The following is a 17,299-nucleotide window of genomic DNA, read 5'->3' on the forward strand; positions in this document are numbered from 1 at the left end:
TCGACTGCTTGGTATGATGTACCTGTGACTTCTGCCTAATAAAGGTATGTATACCTATCTGCTGTCCACCAATCTGCCTATCCACCAATCTGCCAATCCGGCTCGAAGGACCATGTTTTGTGTATGAGCTTTTCCACACACGGTATTCTGGGTTGTGAATTTTTTTAAAAATAAAAACTAATTTTTTGGTAAATAAGTGTAATTAGAAAAATGAAATAAAGCACTGCACTAACCGTACAATTCTATTAAAAAATGTATAGAATATACAAATGAAAATTTTACAAAGTAAAATTCTGATTCTAACCGAATCTTGTAATATGAACTGTTTAGTGACCTGTTGGCCTGAAGTTAAAAGTGAATGTAATAAAAAAAATATGGATGGAGTGGAGAATGTTGCTGTGTAAAATGCTTACATAATGAAACGTTGCATTTTTGATTATAGGAGGATCTTTGTACTATTTGTCGGCTTTAGTAAGGAAATTGAATAAGCGGTTTTAAGAAATTAAAATCTAATAACTCTGTTTATAAAGCTAAGACTGTTTATAAAACTTAATATGCCGCCTGTAATAAAATATTAAATTTATATCATGCGGCTGGCGCGGCGACTAATAAATTATAGTCTAAACAATACTTTAATATATTCTAGAAAAATCACCCACTTTTTATCAATACATGGATTAGAAATCGGAGTGTTTTATTACTGCTCAAAGAGATTCTTAGACCTTTGCTTCTATTTTCTGCAGTAAATTGAATTTTGTTTGTAAATGAACCTTTAGATTTACGAGTAAATTAAATTGGAAATACGAGTATGAAGTGTGGTTTGTATATGAATGTCAAGCTTAATTAAGTTTAAGAACAAATGTGCTGCGTATAAAAGAATGATAAGTAAATTTTAATATAAGAGAGCGAAATTCCTTTATTTTTACAAATACTTTGAAATAATGAACAAAACATTTTTCAAAATACGACAGTATTTAAAAAAAAATGTTTTTTTAAATACTGTCTGCAAAAGACTGTGTCTGTAAAATATGTACTGTAAAACAATCTTAATATAAAGGATATTTTAGAATGAGATGCTAATACTTAAAGAGGTGAATCCTTAGGTGATCCTTCACTACATATGCTTGAAACTGCTGCGGGACTGTGGTGACGGATTCATAAGAAATTATTTTTCAAATTTTCGATCGTGGCCGGCATAGCAAAGACATTTCTGCAACAGCAAATGATTTATTTCAGGGTTGAGCTATAATAAATATAGTAAAAGGCTATTTTTTGTTCTTCGATGGCAGTAGTGTATGAAATAGGTAGGGATGTACAAACGGACATGAAACGCAATTTTCATGGAGTCGTGTTTAGTAAAACCTATGGCTTTGGGTTTACTAAACAGCTAAGGCTGAGATGCGTAGTCAACATGCACGGCTATCATATTCATGTTCAAATAAAGGTTTAACTTTTGTTACATTTTCCTTTTAGTATATCATATCTAAACACAATGAGCGATGTTGTCAACTAAATCTAATTTTCGAATTTTTTAAACTTCTTAGAGTTTTCGAGATACTGGTCACAAATCCACTTTAGATTTTCCGTTTCATTTATTATCTTTAGCCAGGAGTCTTTATTTAACACATACGATGGGTAGAGCTTTACACATAACAATTAATATACTTTGTACCAACGAAAAAAATTGTTGTAGAAATGATTTATACAGGGTGGCCATTGAAAACGAAACAGAGCCCTCAGAACATTTGCGAAAAAATCCTTGGACCCGTCAATTTTTGATTCAAGGGGGAACCATTTTTTTGCTAGTTTCGCCCCCCTGAGGGCAAAGCCCTAGCGGGGGTGACAAGGGCCCCCAAAATTTTAAATGGAACGGGGGGTCGAGTGATACCATATTTTGAAGGTATTTTTATGTGGATTATAACCCTAAAGTTTTAAATCGTTATTATTTGCCTAGTCGATACATGGGCTAATAAAAGTTACAAAAACATGTCAACATTTTTTATGAAAAAAAATGCTTGTAAATTTAGCAGTTAAATAAATACAAAAAATTTAGTTCTCCTACATTGTGAACCGTACTTTCTGTTGTTTTTTTTTAATACCCGTGGGTATCTATGCCAGTTCTGCAAAAGAACTCTTAGTTATTGTTGAGACTGTTATTATAGCAACATTTTGAAGTTTAATAGTGGTTGTCAATTACTGCTGTCAGATCATAGTGTGTCAAACAAATAGCTCTTTAAAGTTAGTTAGTTACAACATTGAGTGTAATAATGGTTTATTCACTTGCTGAAAGAGTTGAAATAATTTCTCTTTTCTTTGCAAACAATGAAAATGCTAATAGAACTGCCTCTTTAACACACTACAACACCCTAATCGACAGGTCCATCGCAAGTACATTTTGGAATAATATATATAGGGAAACTGGGTCTGTGGCTAATAAAAAGCGCGAAATGGATAATCCAGTGGTGAATGAAGCTTCAGAAGTAGCTATTTTAGGCCATATTGTGCAAGATCCTACACTGAGCACAAGGAAGTTATCAACCGTGTCTGGTATTAAGAGAAGCAGCATTTAGAAGATATTAAAAAAAACAAGTTTGATCCGTACAAAATACATCTCGTACAAGAACTAAATGAAGACGATTTTGATAGGCGAGTACAATTTTGTGAAACTATATCTGAACAAGCCGCCAATGATCCACACTTTCTATTTAATGTATGTTTTTCTGACGAATGCTCCTTTTTCCTAAACGGTACTGGCATTTTTGGTAAACATATCGTAGGCCCCTTTTTTTACCTGGCAATTTAACAGGAGAGATGTACCTGGAGTTATTAGAAAATACAATTCATCGAGCATTAGTGGAGATACTAAAAAATAACAACGAGTACTTGGAAAATCGTCTAGTATTTCAGCAAGATGGGGCGCCACCCCACTATGCTTCAAGGGTTCGTCAATATTTGGACCAAACGTTTCCAGGACAATGGATTGGAAGAAGAGGAGCTATTGAATGGCCTCCTCGTTCCCCGGACTTAAGCCCGTTAGATTTTTTTTATGGGGTCATTTAAAAACTAAAATTTATGCTAGTCAGCCAACATCGCTAGACCATTTGCGACAAAGAATAATTGATGAATGTCGTCAAATCACCCCAGAAATTTTGCAAAATGTACCGGAAAGGTTTGAACAAAACCTGTATTATTGTATGGAAGTCGAAGGTCAACATTTAGAACATTTACTTGATTGATTTTATCTTTAAGCCCTTTATTTAAAATTATACTTTTTAAAATTTTTTTGTAACTTTTATTAGCCCCTGTATCGACTAGGAAAATAGTAACGATTTAAAACTTTAGGGTTATAATCCACATAAAAATACGTTCAAAATAAGGTATCATTCGACCCCCCGTTCCATTTAAAATTTTGGGGGCCCTTGTCACACCCGCTAGGGGGTGACAAGGGCCCTGTCACCCTTGTCAGGGGGGCGAAATTAGCAAAAAAATTTTTCCCCCTTGAATCAAAAATTGACTGATCCAAGGATTTTCTCGTAAATGTTCTGAGGGACCCAAAATAGGCTCTGTTTCGTTTTCAAATGGCCACCCTGTATATGTTCTTATGTGTATTATAATACAAATATGGGCACATAGATGTGCTAATATGAATATGTTTTACATTACAGTGTAAGCTTTCTTGGTTGAACAATTTTATTCGAGTGTCTAAATTTCATAGTAGCATTTAGCATAAATTTCATAGTAGCATTTGGTTTAAGATGGCGGGAATCCAATTAAGTGTAAAATTTAGCCTCAGGATGCATAAAACCAAGGCGGTAAAATTCCTAAAGTAGCGGTTGCATATAAATTTTGGCTTCCTATAACGTTAGATATAGTTAGAAGTGCAGTCGGTCGGTCACTTACAACTAACAGAAAATCCAATTTAAACTTAGGTTGCTCTTCACAGGGTCTTTTGTGTCATCATCCCATATCGCTAGGCAAAATACACAGTTAATTAACTTTCAAATTTAGCTAATTCGGCTGCTTTCTACCCATTTTATATTTTGGAAGTTTAAGTTAATGACACTATAAAATTAACTATATACATTTTGTAATAATTAATAAAAAAAGGTTACTTAGCATATCTAGTAAAGTATTTATTATTAATATTTTCCTACCCATAAGTGTCTTATTACTTGTATTTAAAACGTGGACTTGGAAGGAACTTAAATCATTATAAATATTTTTAGTTTTTTTTTGGAACGCGTCGATTGCAAACATATGATATACTATGAATTATCAAACAATTCTTGGAAAAATATCGGTAATTTCAATAATTGGTTATTTAATTTCTATTTATACTTTAAATTATTATCTAATCTCTTTAAACACGGTAATATTGTTAATAGAGACTGTTTTCGTTTGAATGCCATTACTACAGATTGAATCATAAAAAAATAGCAACCAAACTTTGACAAAACAATGCCGTCTAAAGAAAGCTTTTTTTTACTTGCACAAACAAAGCTAGTGTTTCTCAGCTAATGGTAATAGCAATCGTATTTTCTAGGTTTCCCAATTATCCTGTGCAGCAATTCGGGACGCTAATTCGAAAACAACGACGAGCTGCCGTTAGAAGTAGTTTGGTGGTAATAAAATTAAAGTAATCTTATTTGTTTATAGTTGTGTACTTACTGCATTTTGCCTTGGGTTAATTCTTTTGTGACATATAGTCAAAAATATAGTAAAATCACAATCGATTCTCCAGGTCAAAGTAAGTAACTTATGCGTTATCTCAATTTTTTTAAGATTTGAAAAAAAACGTCTTTGAAAGTCTTTGACGTCTCTGATTTTTTGGTCAAGGACTCTAATAAATACGCAAATATATCTATCCAAAGCATCATCTTCATCTTTTTGCTGTTTTATACAAGGAACAGGCTAAGGCTGCGCCCCTAAAAGTGAATTTTTTTCTTTTCGCCCTGTATTTCAGAGGTAACCAAGTAAGCTTAATTTTATTCATTCTGTTAAAAATAAAGTGGCATAAGTCTGAGAAAACTGCAAAATTATACCTTTAAAAATAATCGCAGAATAACCGAAGCAGAATATGGCATACAGTGTACTTTTTTAAATGTTTCTCTGAAAATACCTCGGCAATCTTGGGCTATTTCTTCCGTCAGTCGTTTTGTTGAGTCAGACATCTTAAAAATAGATTTAAGGTGGCTACAGAGGTAGAAACTAAGGCAATAAGTCCGGGGATCTAAGAGGACAATAGTATCTTTTCTGCCAATCCATTGATTTTTCAACTATGGCCTAACTGGGACTGTATAATGAGAAATACCCTATTTTGTTAAAGATGTAATATAGTTGATTCTAAGGACAATTTGCTGTGTGTGTCTCTCTGATTCACTAATTCAAGTACTATCAGAGGTTCTGTAGATCTTCTTAATATATCAGCATATATTTTGACGTTAAAATTTCCTTCTAGAAATAACGAACGAATAATTGGATCTCTCAATATACCAGTCCAAAAATAAAATTATTTAAATAATTATTTAAGGTATTACATATGTTATTTTCTAAATAATCGTGAGTTCTCGTCACGTCAGTAACCACAGTTTTGTTTCTACTACGTAGAAAGTGCACTAAAGCAAGGGTTGTTGATGAGACAAGGGTCTGCAGTAATTATAGCTGTTACAAATTCAGAAATCTCAATTCTTCTATCAGAGTCATTACTTGGTAATGATTCGTTGATTTTGCAAGAATGAAATTTATTTAAGTACTTTCCATATATATCTAAGCCCGAGTACTTAAATTTGCGTTGCTTCATCCAGTAATTTTGATTTATCCTTTTATCTTTGTGACATTACTAGCTACTTATAGACGTGACCTATATTTTCTTACGGATGTCTTTAGTTTAGTACTTGAGCTATTCTTAATAAATACTGATCATTTTTACCATAAATAAAAATAATATCCACAATCCACACGTTCAGCTGTGCCTAATTAATACATCACCTATACAACGTTTTTTATGCCTAAGCAGAAACAAATATTTTGTCAATTTGTATAGATATAAAGACGAATAAAAATTGTAAAGGTGTAAAATGAGTTTCCAGACCATAAATAAAGAAGCTAAAAACTAAATTTGTGAATTCCTAGATTAATCACGCAAGTGTAGATATAAGAAAAATATGGCAGGATTTAATATATATTTTTCAAAAATTCTGTAAGACTTTGAAATCACACCTGTTGTAAACCACTTTTTTATTTAAATAATTCTAATACTCGACAGAATCAATTATTACGGCAGTGAGGACAACATTAAATATACAATATTAAATATATACAAATAAATAAGGAACATGTAAATGATAGCCACAAAATTGCCGACACCTTAAATGATTTAGACTTTGAGCATTGTAAAGGAAATAGCCAAACAAGTTGACCAAGAAAAAGTGATAATAGGATTGAATATTTTATTTGAAAATAATCTTTTGAAAATCTTGCATACATAAGGACATTATTTTAAAATTATTATTGTTTGTATACGCAACTTTTGCACATATTAAATTATTTTTCGTCTTTTAACTACGTAATTTCAAATTTACATTAACCATACAAAGTCAAGCTTGGCGCCGACGTCGAATGGTCTATCAAGAGTTTGCGTACAAAGAAGCAAACCGGCAACTTCAGCTTTTGCCGTTGCCATGATCGAGGCTCCAGACTTTGTCTAAAAAGTGCTTCTATAATTTCCCCAAAAATATGGGAAAAGTTTCTACAATATAATCTAATATTCATTACACACCACTAATACCAAGTCTAATGTGTTTGTGCCGAATATAAGTGCGGGCCCGCCAGAAGAAACTCATTTATTCCATCCAAGTGCTCCAAGATATCAAGGTAGGTGCCATTTTTAATCTTGGTGCTGTATGGTTCGGTTGAAAATTTTATTTTGGAATTTAATGTTAAATTTACGAGAATGAACCCTTGCCTATATAAGTAATACAGTCCACTCCATTGCCGTAATATAACAACAACCGTACATTTTTTGCTCATTCTTCGCGGATAATAAATTTTAAGTTTCCAAAATTCATAGTAAATTATATTAAAAAATAAAATCCTTCGATTCTTCGCCATTTTCAGCCGCCATAGTACCGTGTATTTCAGCAAATCATAAGCGACATTACTTGGCGCATGCATATTAGCAGCAGCGCAGGATTCCCTGCCATCCATCAGAGCGCAGCGATTCACCGAATTGCTATTTAAAAATAAACCAGTCCATCGACTGTCAACCTTGTTTACATTCTTCATTTTTGCATTTTTACGTATATTTATATTAAAGGGAAATTTTAATAAACTACTTATAATTTTTTCTTAAGTTGAAATTCTTCTAAAACTACAAGCAATCCGAAAGATTGTTATTGTGCGGTACGTGAACAATGCGGTGTAGTTTTTTCCTTATTTATATCGAAATTTCTACTTTTTTTGCAAATTTACAGGGTGGTTTGTGTCTTTAAGAATATTGCAGTGTTAGTAATTATAGTAGTACTAGTGCAATTTAGTTTTGATGGTTATTCAGGAATAAACAAATGAAAAAGGTAAATTTAATAATTCAGGTATTTTAAACATTTTCACATTTAAATATCTGCAAAAATTAAAACAAAGTAACTGCTTATTTAAATGGTTATTGGACTTAAATCAATAATTTGTTTTGAAAAAATTTAAAAGGAAAATAGTTAATATTTTGGTTTTCTTAGAAACCAGTGGATAGATTTATTTTTTTTAACAATGAATAAATTAAGTCAACAACGAAAAGTAGCTACAGCTAGAATTACCGAAATATACACTCTTGCAAAAAAGGCAGTGGAGAGATCGGAGCATAAGTCGCTTTTTAAAGTTAAATATGAGACATTGGAAGAATGTTATAATGATTTTAAGCATCTTCATAATGAAATTATCGGCCTAACTACTACAGATGAAGAATTTGGACGCGAGGATGCTATTAGAAAGGGATGTGATGAATTTTATTTTGCTTCAAAAGATATTTATTTTCAACTTTTTCCAGAACCCAATAGTATTCAGTGGCCTTCAAATTATGTAACGCCTCATGTAAATCAATTCTCAGATATTCCAAAACCAAATGTTCCTATTTTTAATGGAAATATGCTTAAATGGCCCACATTTTACGATTTATACTTATCACTTGTACATAACAGTACTTCAATTTCCAATGCATCTAAATTTCGACACTTATTAACTTTGTTGCAAGGGAACCATTAAATCTTATAAAATCTCTGCCAGTAACCGATAGCAATTATACAACCGCCTTTCAAAATTTAGTAAAAAGGTATCAAAATAAAAGATTATTAGCGACAACTTATTGGAATTTAATAGTCCAGGTTCCAAGTATGAAATCAAACCATAATTCAAAAGATTTAAGATGTATTCTGGACACTTTTAATGAAAACCTTGATGCATTAGATGCTCTAGGATTTAATACTACTGATTGGTCGTTTCCCTTGTTTAATATATTGTTGCAAAAAATTGATATGTCTATCAGATCAGCCTTTGAAATTAAACATACTGAGAAGGAAATACCCTTATTTTAAGACCTAGTAGCATTCCTAGAGAATCAGTGCAGAGGCCTGGAATCAATGCAATTAATGCCAACACAAAGTTTAAATTTAAACAAATCTTCAAAAAATTCTGGAGCAGGATTTAATGCTACTACCAGACCAAATAATTATTCAAATAGCGGCTCTAAATCCCTTCACACAAATTCTTTTATGGCTAATACTTCAATTCAAACAAAAAACAACAATAAAACTTTTAAAACTTTTTCTCCGCAACCTACAAATTTAAATTCAAGACATTGCAAACTATGTAATTTTTCACTACATCCCATTTCACAATGTAACATTTTTCTTCAAAAGTCATCCTCTGAACGCCTTGCATACGTCAAGCAAAATTATGTTTGTATCAATTGCTTACGCACCAATCATTATCTGCTAAAGGACTGTTTATCCCCTCATAACTGCCGATCCTGCGGTAATCGACACCACACACTGCTGTGTGACGTCATCAGTTCTCACACACAATTACAAACATCTTCATCGAATCTTCAACAACACTCATTGCAAACTAATTTAATCCAGAATAGCGCATCATTGCCTCTACAAACCAATCAGCAAAATCCCTCTAATTTAGTTTCCTCCAACCCTACCACTTCCTTGAACACTAGCGTTCATCAAAACCTTATAAATGAAAATCCAGCGCTAAATTATTGTACGTCCTTTTCAACTGAACATTCTTTTCAACTTCAGTCCACAGTCCTATTGTCTACGGCGAAGGTGGAGATCTTAGATTCAAGAGGGAATTTCCAAACTGTCAGAGCACTTTTGGACTCTGCAAGTGAAGCCTGCTTGATCAGTCAATCTTGCTTACAGAGATTGGGCTTAGCACGTAAACATTATTCAATTCCAATCTTTGGGGTTAATCAGTCTTCTTCCTATACCAAGGGCATAACCAGTTGTGTTATACGACCCGTGGGAAAAATACAACCTACATTTTCATTTAATGGGTTAGTTGTGAAAAACCTTTGTTCGAATATGCCCTCTATACAAATTAATCCCAGTACTTGGAGCCATATTTCAAATTTGCCTCTTAGCGATCCACAATTTGATAAACCTGCTCCCGTAGAATTGCTTCTTGGCGCAGAAATCTATGCACAGGTTTTGAAATCGGGTCGAATTTACGGAGATCCAGGTCAACCAGTTGCATTAGATCCAGAATTTGGCTGGGTCTTATTAGGAAGAATTCATCAAAATTCGACTTTTTCAATGTCATCTCCGAAACTCGGAAGCTACTTTACTGCCTTTGATAACCCATTAGATGTAACCTTGTGGAAATTCTGGGAACTAGAGTCCGTACCTCAAAGGAAATTCTTGTCTCTTGATGAGAAGCGGGCTGAAGAAATTTATCAAAACACAGTATCTCGTGATTGCACAGGGCGCTTTACGGTTGCTCTACCGTTTAAACAAAATTCGCCTATATTTGGTGACACCTTTTCATTGGCTTATCGTTGTTTTATGTCTTTAGAAGCTAGACTTCTTAAAAATCCTGAACTTTATAAACTTTATTCCGATTTCATGCGCGAATATATTTCCAATAAACATATGAGCCTTGTATTAAGCACTGAACCCAGGCCAGAGAGTGTTTGCTATCTTCCCCATTACGGAGTCATTAAACCAGACAGCAGCACTACCAAGGTGAGAGTTGTGTTCAATGCTTCTGCAAAGGATTCAAAAAACCACAGTCTCAACTCCACTTATTCCGAGCGATGTTTTAAACGTTTAGGATTGAGAAGATCATTTTGTAATATTACTATAAAAGGTGTAGTTCAAATGAATAGTATGTCGTCAAAAGGTTGTACCTCTCTTACCATTAACCCGCTAGATAAGCCACAAATTTCAATGTCTATTGATGCTATTGTTCTGCCTCAAATTTGTGCAGATTTACCGCATACATTTTTTAAAATTCCGTGGGACCATCTTAAAAATCTCCAGTTAGCTGACCCTAAATTTAATATTCCCAGTGGAATTGATGTTCTGTTAGGTGGGGATATATTTCCTTTAATTATTCAGCCTGGAAGAGTTTTAGGCAACGCAAATGAGCCTATTGCTTTAAAAACTATTTTTGGATGGGTTTTAATGGGTAAAATTAACTTGTCACCTAAGCAACCAATGTATTCCTTTTGTACATCAGCTCTCGATAATTCCTTAGATTGCCTTCAAAGGTTTTGGGAGTTGGAGGAAATTCCAAAAGTTGTTCCTTGGACCGCAGATTAGCGTGCGGCAGAGGAAAACTTTCAAAACACTCATAGACGTACTCCATCAGGTCTTTTTATTGTAAATCTACCCTTCAAACAGGGAGAACCCTATTTCTCTGAATCTCGTGCTTTAGCTGAAAGGCGTTTTTATAATTTAGAAAAACGCTTAATTCAGAATCCCATTTTGTATGAGGCTTATAACAGTTTTATGAGAGAATATTTGGATCTTAAACATATAGAACCTGTTTCTTATGACCCTAATTCAGAAAAGATGTACTATATCCCGCATCATTGTGTACAAAATTTAAATAGTTCTACCACCAAATTACGTGTGGTGTTTGACGCTTCCGCTAAATCTCCTAAACAAGAGTGTTTAAATGATGCCCTTCACATTGGTCCTAAATTACAAAAGGATATATTTAATATTTTATTGGCTTTTAGGCAACATCCTATTGTCTTTACGGCGGATATAAAAATGATGTATCGTCAAATTCTTGTTAATCCTGCACATATGGATTACCAGCGAATCTTGTTTCGCTTCTCCCCTAACGAAGAACTTCAGGATTTTTGTTTAAAAACTGTTACATACGGTGTTTCTTCTGCCCCTTTTCTTGCTCTACGATGTATTCAGCAGCTAGCCATCGAGGGTAAAAATCAGTTTTCTAAAGCTTCTAATGTTTTATTTAATCATGTTTTTGTTGACGATATCGCCTACAGTTGTAGTACGCTCGAGGAGGCTTTAGAGACCAAACAGGAGTTAATCACACTTTTGGCCCAGGGTAATTTTGAGCTCAGAAAATGGTCAAGCAATAATATTGAATTTTTAAAAACTATTCCTGAAGATGTTCATCAGTCTCGCTTCTTATTGGAAGGTGAGCACCATACGTATTTAAAAGTATTAGGACTTCATTGGTGCCCTACTGAAGATATTTTTTCATATAAGATTAAAGTTTTTAGTACTCAATGTACAAAGCGAGCAATACTTTCTGAAGTAGCCCGCATTTTTGACCCGTTAGGTTTTTTATCACCAGTAACCTTTTTGTTAAAGCATATTCTTTAAGTTCTTTGGAGTCACGGACTTCATTGGGATGATACTGCTTCAGATAGCATTGTGGCTCAGTGGGAACATTACAAAAATGAGCTATCCATGCTTTCACATTTAAAAATCCCTAGATTTTGTTTTCTTTGTGGCTATACGTTAGTGCAACTTCATGGGTTCGGAGATGCCTCAAGTATTGGGTATGCTGCCTGTATTTATTTTCGGCTTGAATCTGTTTAGGGAATTTCGACCTTTCTTGTGTGTGGAAAAAGTAAAGTTGCACCTTTAAAATCCATTACTCTTCCAAGATTGGAACTATGTGCCGCTTTACTATTGGCCAAACTTATTGAGTCAGTTTTAAAGTCTTTCCCCGGTGTACATTTTCAAATTTTCGCTTGGTCAGATTCGTCAGTAGCCTTATCGTGGATTAAAGCACCCCCTTATAAATGGAAAAATTTTGTTGCCAACCGCGTATCCCAAATTCAGCAAATAGTTGCCCCAGAATATTGGTATCACGTTTCGTCAGAGGACAATCCTGCTGATTGCGCCTCTAGAGGATTGCTGCCCTCGAAACTTCATGATTTTCATTTGTGGTGGAAGGGTCCTCATTGGCTTTCCAAGCCAGAAAATGCTTGGCCACAATCAAAATTTGTTTATATGGCTGGCGAAGCTTCATCCAAAGAGGAAAAGAAATTAGTCTTTTGTCTTATAAAGGATGGCCATCCTTTAAAGGGTTTATTGCAAAAATTTTCATCTTTACAGAAAATTCTAAGAATTGTGACTTATTGTTTAAGGTTTTTTAAGGCTTTAAAATTTAAAAACAGAAGAATTTAATAGGTATCCCCTTGACGAACCTGAACTTTTTGATAGTCTTCTTATTATTGTGAAATATGCACAAATAGAATGTTTAAATGAGGATATTTCGAGTTTGATAAAAAATGGTCGTTGCTCAAAACCCTTGCAAAAACTTTCTCCCTTTCTTGATAATCAGGGTCTCCTCAGGGTGGGCGGTCGACTAAGTTATTCTCAATTAAGTTTTGATGAAAGACATCCGTTGCTATTACCGCGACAACATCGATTAACAACCCTGTTAATTGAAGACTTTTATAAAAAATACTTACATTGTGGAGTGCAAAATCTTCACTTTCTTATTTCTAAAAATTTTTGGATTATAGGTGGGAAAAGGGCTATAAGGAGCATTATTTGTAAATGCTTAAAATGCTTTAGGGTTAAACCAACCCCTATATGTCCCAAAATGGGAGACTTACCCTCGTATAGAGTCACGCAAATCAAACCGTTTTTGTGCACGTCTGTTGACTTTGCAGGCCCGTTTTCTATAACTCTTGCAAGACCCCGAGGTGCTAAATCTCAGAAAGCCTACATTTCCTTATTTGTCTGTTGTTCTACTAAGGCCATTCATATGGAGTTAGTTTCGGATCTCTCCACGCAAGCATTTCTTGCTGCCCTTCGGCGATTTATGACACGTCGTGGCAGAGTAAGATATTTACATTCAGACTGTGGCACAAATTTTGTTGGTGCCTCGAAATACCTTCTGGAAATTTGTGAAAAGGCTAGTGCTGAAGAAAAAATAGCTTGGCGCTTTAACCCCCCGTCTCCATTTTGGTGGATTACATGAAGCAGGTGTAAAAGCAGCAAAATCGCATTTAGTTCGTATTGTAGGCGAGCAAATACTTTCCTATGAGGAGTTCTACACATTTTTAGTACAAATTAAAGCTGTGCTGAATTCTAGGCCTCTAGGACCGTTAAGTTCCGATCCCAATGATTTTTTGCCGCTTACTCCCGGACATTTTCTCACTTTATCTCCCTTATCAACTATTCCAGACCCAGACTTAAGTACCCAAAATATTAAAAGACTTAATCGCTGGCAACTTTTAATTCACTTTCATCAGGTTTTCTGGAAACGTTGGCATTTGGAGTATCTTAATACTCTCCAGCAACGCCAAAAATGGCAAAAAACTGTCCGTGATATAACCCCAAGTACTATGGTGGTAATTAAGGACGAATTGAGTCCTCCCTTAAAATGGAAGCTCGGACGAATAGAAAGTACTTTTCCTGGCAAAGATGGCGTAGTGCGTGTCGCGTCAGTAAAGACTAATAAGGGTGTCTTTACTAGGCCAGTGGTAAAGTTATGTCCCCTTCCCATTTATGAAGATTAATTTTTTTTTCTTCACTTTTCTTAATTAAAAATTATTATAGTTTAAGGTGGTGGTATAATTTGGTGGTATTGGTTTACATTGGGAATTTTTTTTTTGGAATGCGATGCAAAGTATTATGATCTGACTTGCTTATGTTATAAATGATTTTGTTTTATTTTATTTAGATGTTTATATTGTTTTTTATTTTTTTTTGATTTTCAATATTTTCAAAAAAATGCTATGCATTTTGGTGGGCGGTTTATGTTGCGTTTTTATACATTTATTTTTGCCATTAACTAAAATTACAAGAATTTTAAACTCGTGCGCATTAAAAAAAAAAAATCCCTACGACATCGAGGCTGAAGCGTGAGTGCGCGGAGTATGGTATTCGTACTGAATCAATCGCCCGGTCAAGTCAATTGTGACCGCAACAAAGTTTTCTCGTTGATTGACACGTACTTTGGCGTATCCCCGCAGAGCCCTTTAGGGCATTTATGTTACCGGACAAACGGTGCAAGGCCTTGCAGGACATCCATTCGAGCCAGTCAGGTAAGCCCTTTGTTCTGGGATTTTTTCCGCGAAATTTATTTTTCTTTACCCGCAAAATTTAAGTAAAATTTTATATTCGAATTTTTGAACCAGCTTAAAGCTACAAAACAGTCTATATTAGTGTATATATATATAATGCCTATGCTGGTTCGATTGTTGAATGCAAACGCAAGAACTCATGACCAACAAATAAAAGACCTATACCTCTTATTTTAACAATGTATAAAATTACAGAAAAATTAGTTAAGAGAAGAATAATACAGTTTATACACCAAACTCTTAAATTTAATTTACAGCAATATGTACTACAAAAATTTAGCAATACAGAGGTGGCAGTAATTGATCTACGGGACTATATAATAAAAGCGGTGGATGAGAAATAATATGTGTTGCCTATGTTCATTGATCTTAAAAAGCTTTCGACCCAGTTAATATAAAAACATTAATGAAGAAACTTACAAAACTAATATGTGTCTTGCCAAATATCACAAATGGTAAAGGATTAAAAAAAAGTAAAATTAATACGACGGTCTTTTCTCTGTGTATGTACAGATAACTACAGTATCCTTACACAAGACCAAATACAGATATATATTTTATATATTTGAAGAAACCTTTAACGAGGAAATGAATATTAATTATTAGTATGCATAAGATCAGAACTTATGACTTTATTTAAGCAAATCATTAATTATTCTTTTTGGTAACAATAAAATCAAGTAATAGAATTATCTGACACTATTAATATTCAACACCTCTTTGTTTTTTAATAATGCCCTCTCATTTCGACCTCACATTAAACAAAAACTTGGTATAGCATAAATGCGTTTTAGACAAATAAACTATTTAAAAGATTATTAGCCATCGAAAACTAAATGTCATCTATGCAATTCTCTTGTTTTATCAATATTCGACCATCGAGATATCGTTTATCACAATTCTCTTAATCTATTAATTCTAATAATCTCAATCATTATTCTCTTAATCTCTAATAGGCTCGTTCAGTTAAATTTCCATAAACAAGTTTATTCATCTTTTTATGAAGTATTATCTACATATACCACATAAAAAAATTCACAGATTTTGCAACATGCGCAAACATCGTAGGCGTATTGAACATACCAAATATATCAATACAAGTGTTCATTTATTTGCTTCAATGATTTCTTCATTAAAAATCTTTCCATTGGATGCTGTGTAGGTATGGCTTCCACTTTTCTAGATGCTTCAGACATGGATAATCGTAACAAATACCAAGCTGCTTCTTGGGCACACATTTCCACATTATTTAATGCTAGTTTACCCAATTCTTTCATACACATCTCATAATCAATATCTGGATATTTATCACGAACTTTTATTAATTCTCGATGAAGGGAACTAAAGCCACGCTCACTTTTATTCACATATTCGGCAACGTAAGCAGCACAGGAATATTCATCTAATATAAACTGAACATCCATATTTGACTGCAAAGCTTTCGAAATACATGGATTAAATGGACTGATCCAAATGTCTTCAATCCCACGTTTCATAAAAACCGAGGGTCGATGAATGCCATGTCGAAGAATGTCCAAATACTCATCAAATGACTCTAAATAAAATTTTTGAAGGAATTCCTCAAAACTTGTCAAAGAACCCACCTCTAAAGCTTCATGCATTTTTTCAAATAACAAAACTTTTGAGTTATCCTTATTAACTGGCAATACCGGAATTAATACCCTAGTTTGATCCATTGGCCAAAATGGTTCCCTCAAAACGGCATTTTTTTGTATTTTTTTTGTAGCATGTATGAGTATGAGCATGCGTTTGTAAATTCCTGGGGCTTGAAACTAAACATTCTTCGGCTGAGGCAATACTATCAATTAATGCAATAGTTTCCGGTAAATGTTCATCATTTAATAACTGTGCCTCGTGGGAAGGTGGAGCGTTTTCAAGCCATAATAACATATGACAGTGTGGACTACCTCTATGCTGAAATTCCACCCTACGAAAGTAATCTTTTAAATAATATTTTCCAAATGGGCCATCTCTCTTTTTTTTTAGAGCAATCATGATTGTATCTACTAATTTGTTAAAATATAGGCAATAAATAACAGGGGATCATTGTTCACTAATTCCGCTTTAGCACTATTAGACATAATATCAAAGATACTATCGTCAATGTTATCTTCATCGTCTAAATTTTGTTGAAATTTATAGGCGCATTTTAAGAGTGGCTTCCAATGTACCTCTGATGCACTAAGTGTTACAAATACAGTTGGTTTTCCGAGTTGACGCATCATACAAAATAAGTCCTTTTTCTTTGACTGCCAATATTGTATCGAATTAGGTATATTTTTTAAAAACGACTCATTCTTTTCCATGATTTCTTTCACAAATTCTGGATCTAATAAATCTTCTCTTGTAATATTTTTTACCTCATGGTTATTATTGCGAAACAATACTTGAAATGTTTGAATAATTCTCAAACGCATGATTTTGGCTGCCATGTAAAGAATGTGATTAGGGGTAACACCACGTCTATCTCTTCTACGGATTTCACTAGTCGCCATCATATAAGGAGTTACATTAATTTTAAATTGTCTTTCATGTCCGTAATAGATAGCAGGAAATGATAATTCCTCTGCATCAGCGTCAAAAGATAATGCAAACGGTTTGTTTTTCTGACCTGGGGCTAAATGTAACACCATATCTTCCCCCCAAAACATTGTTTGCTGTTGCATGTTTAATAATTGCTCAGTTGTTAAAATT

The sequence above is a fragment of the Anthonomus grandis genome, chromosome 3, assembly GCF_022605725.1.
Source record: "Anthonomus grandis grandis chromosome 3, icAntGran1.3, whole genome shotgun sequence".
NCBI lineage: Eukaryota > Metazoa > Arthropoda > Insecta > Coleoptera > Curculionidae > Anthonomus > Anthonomus grandis.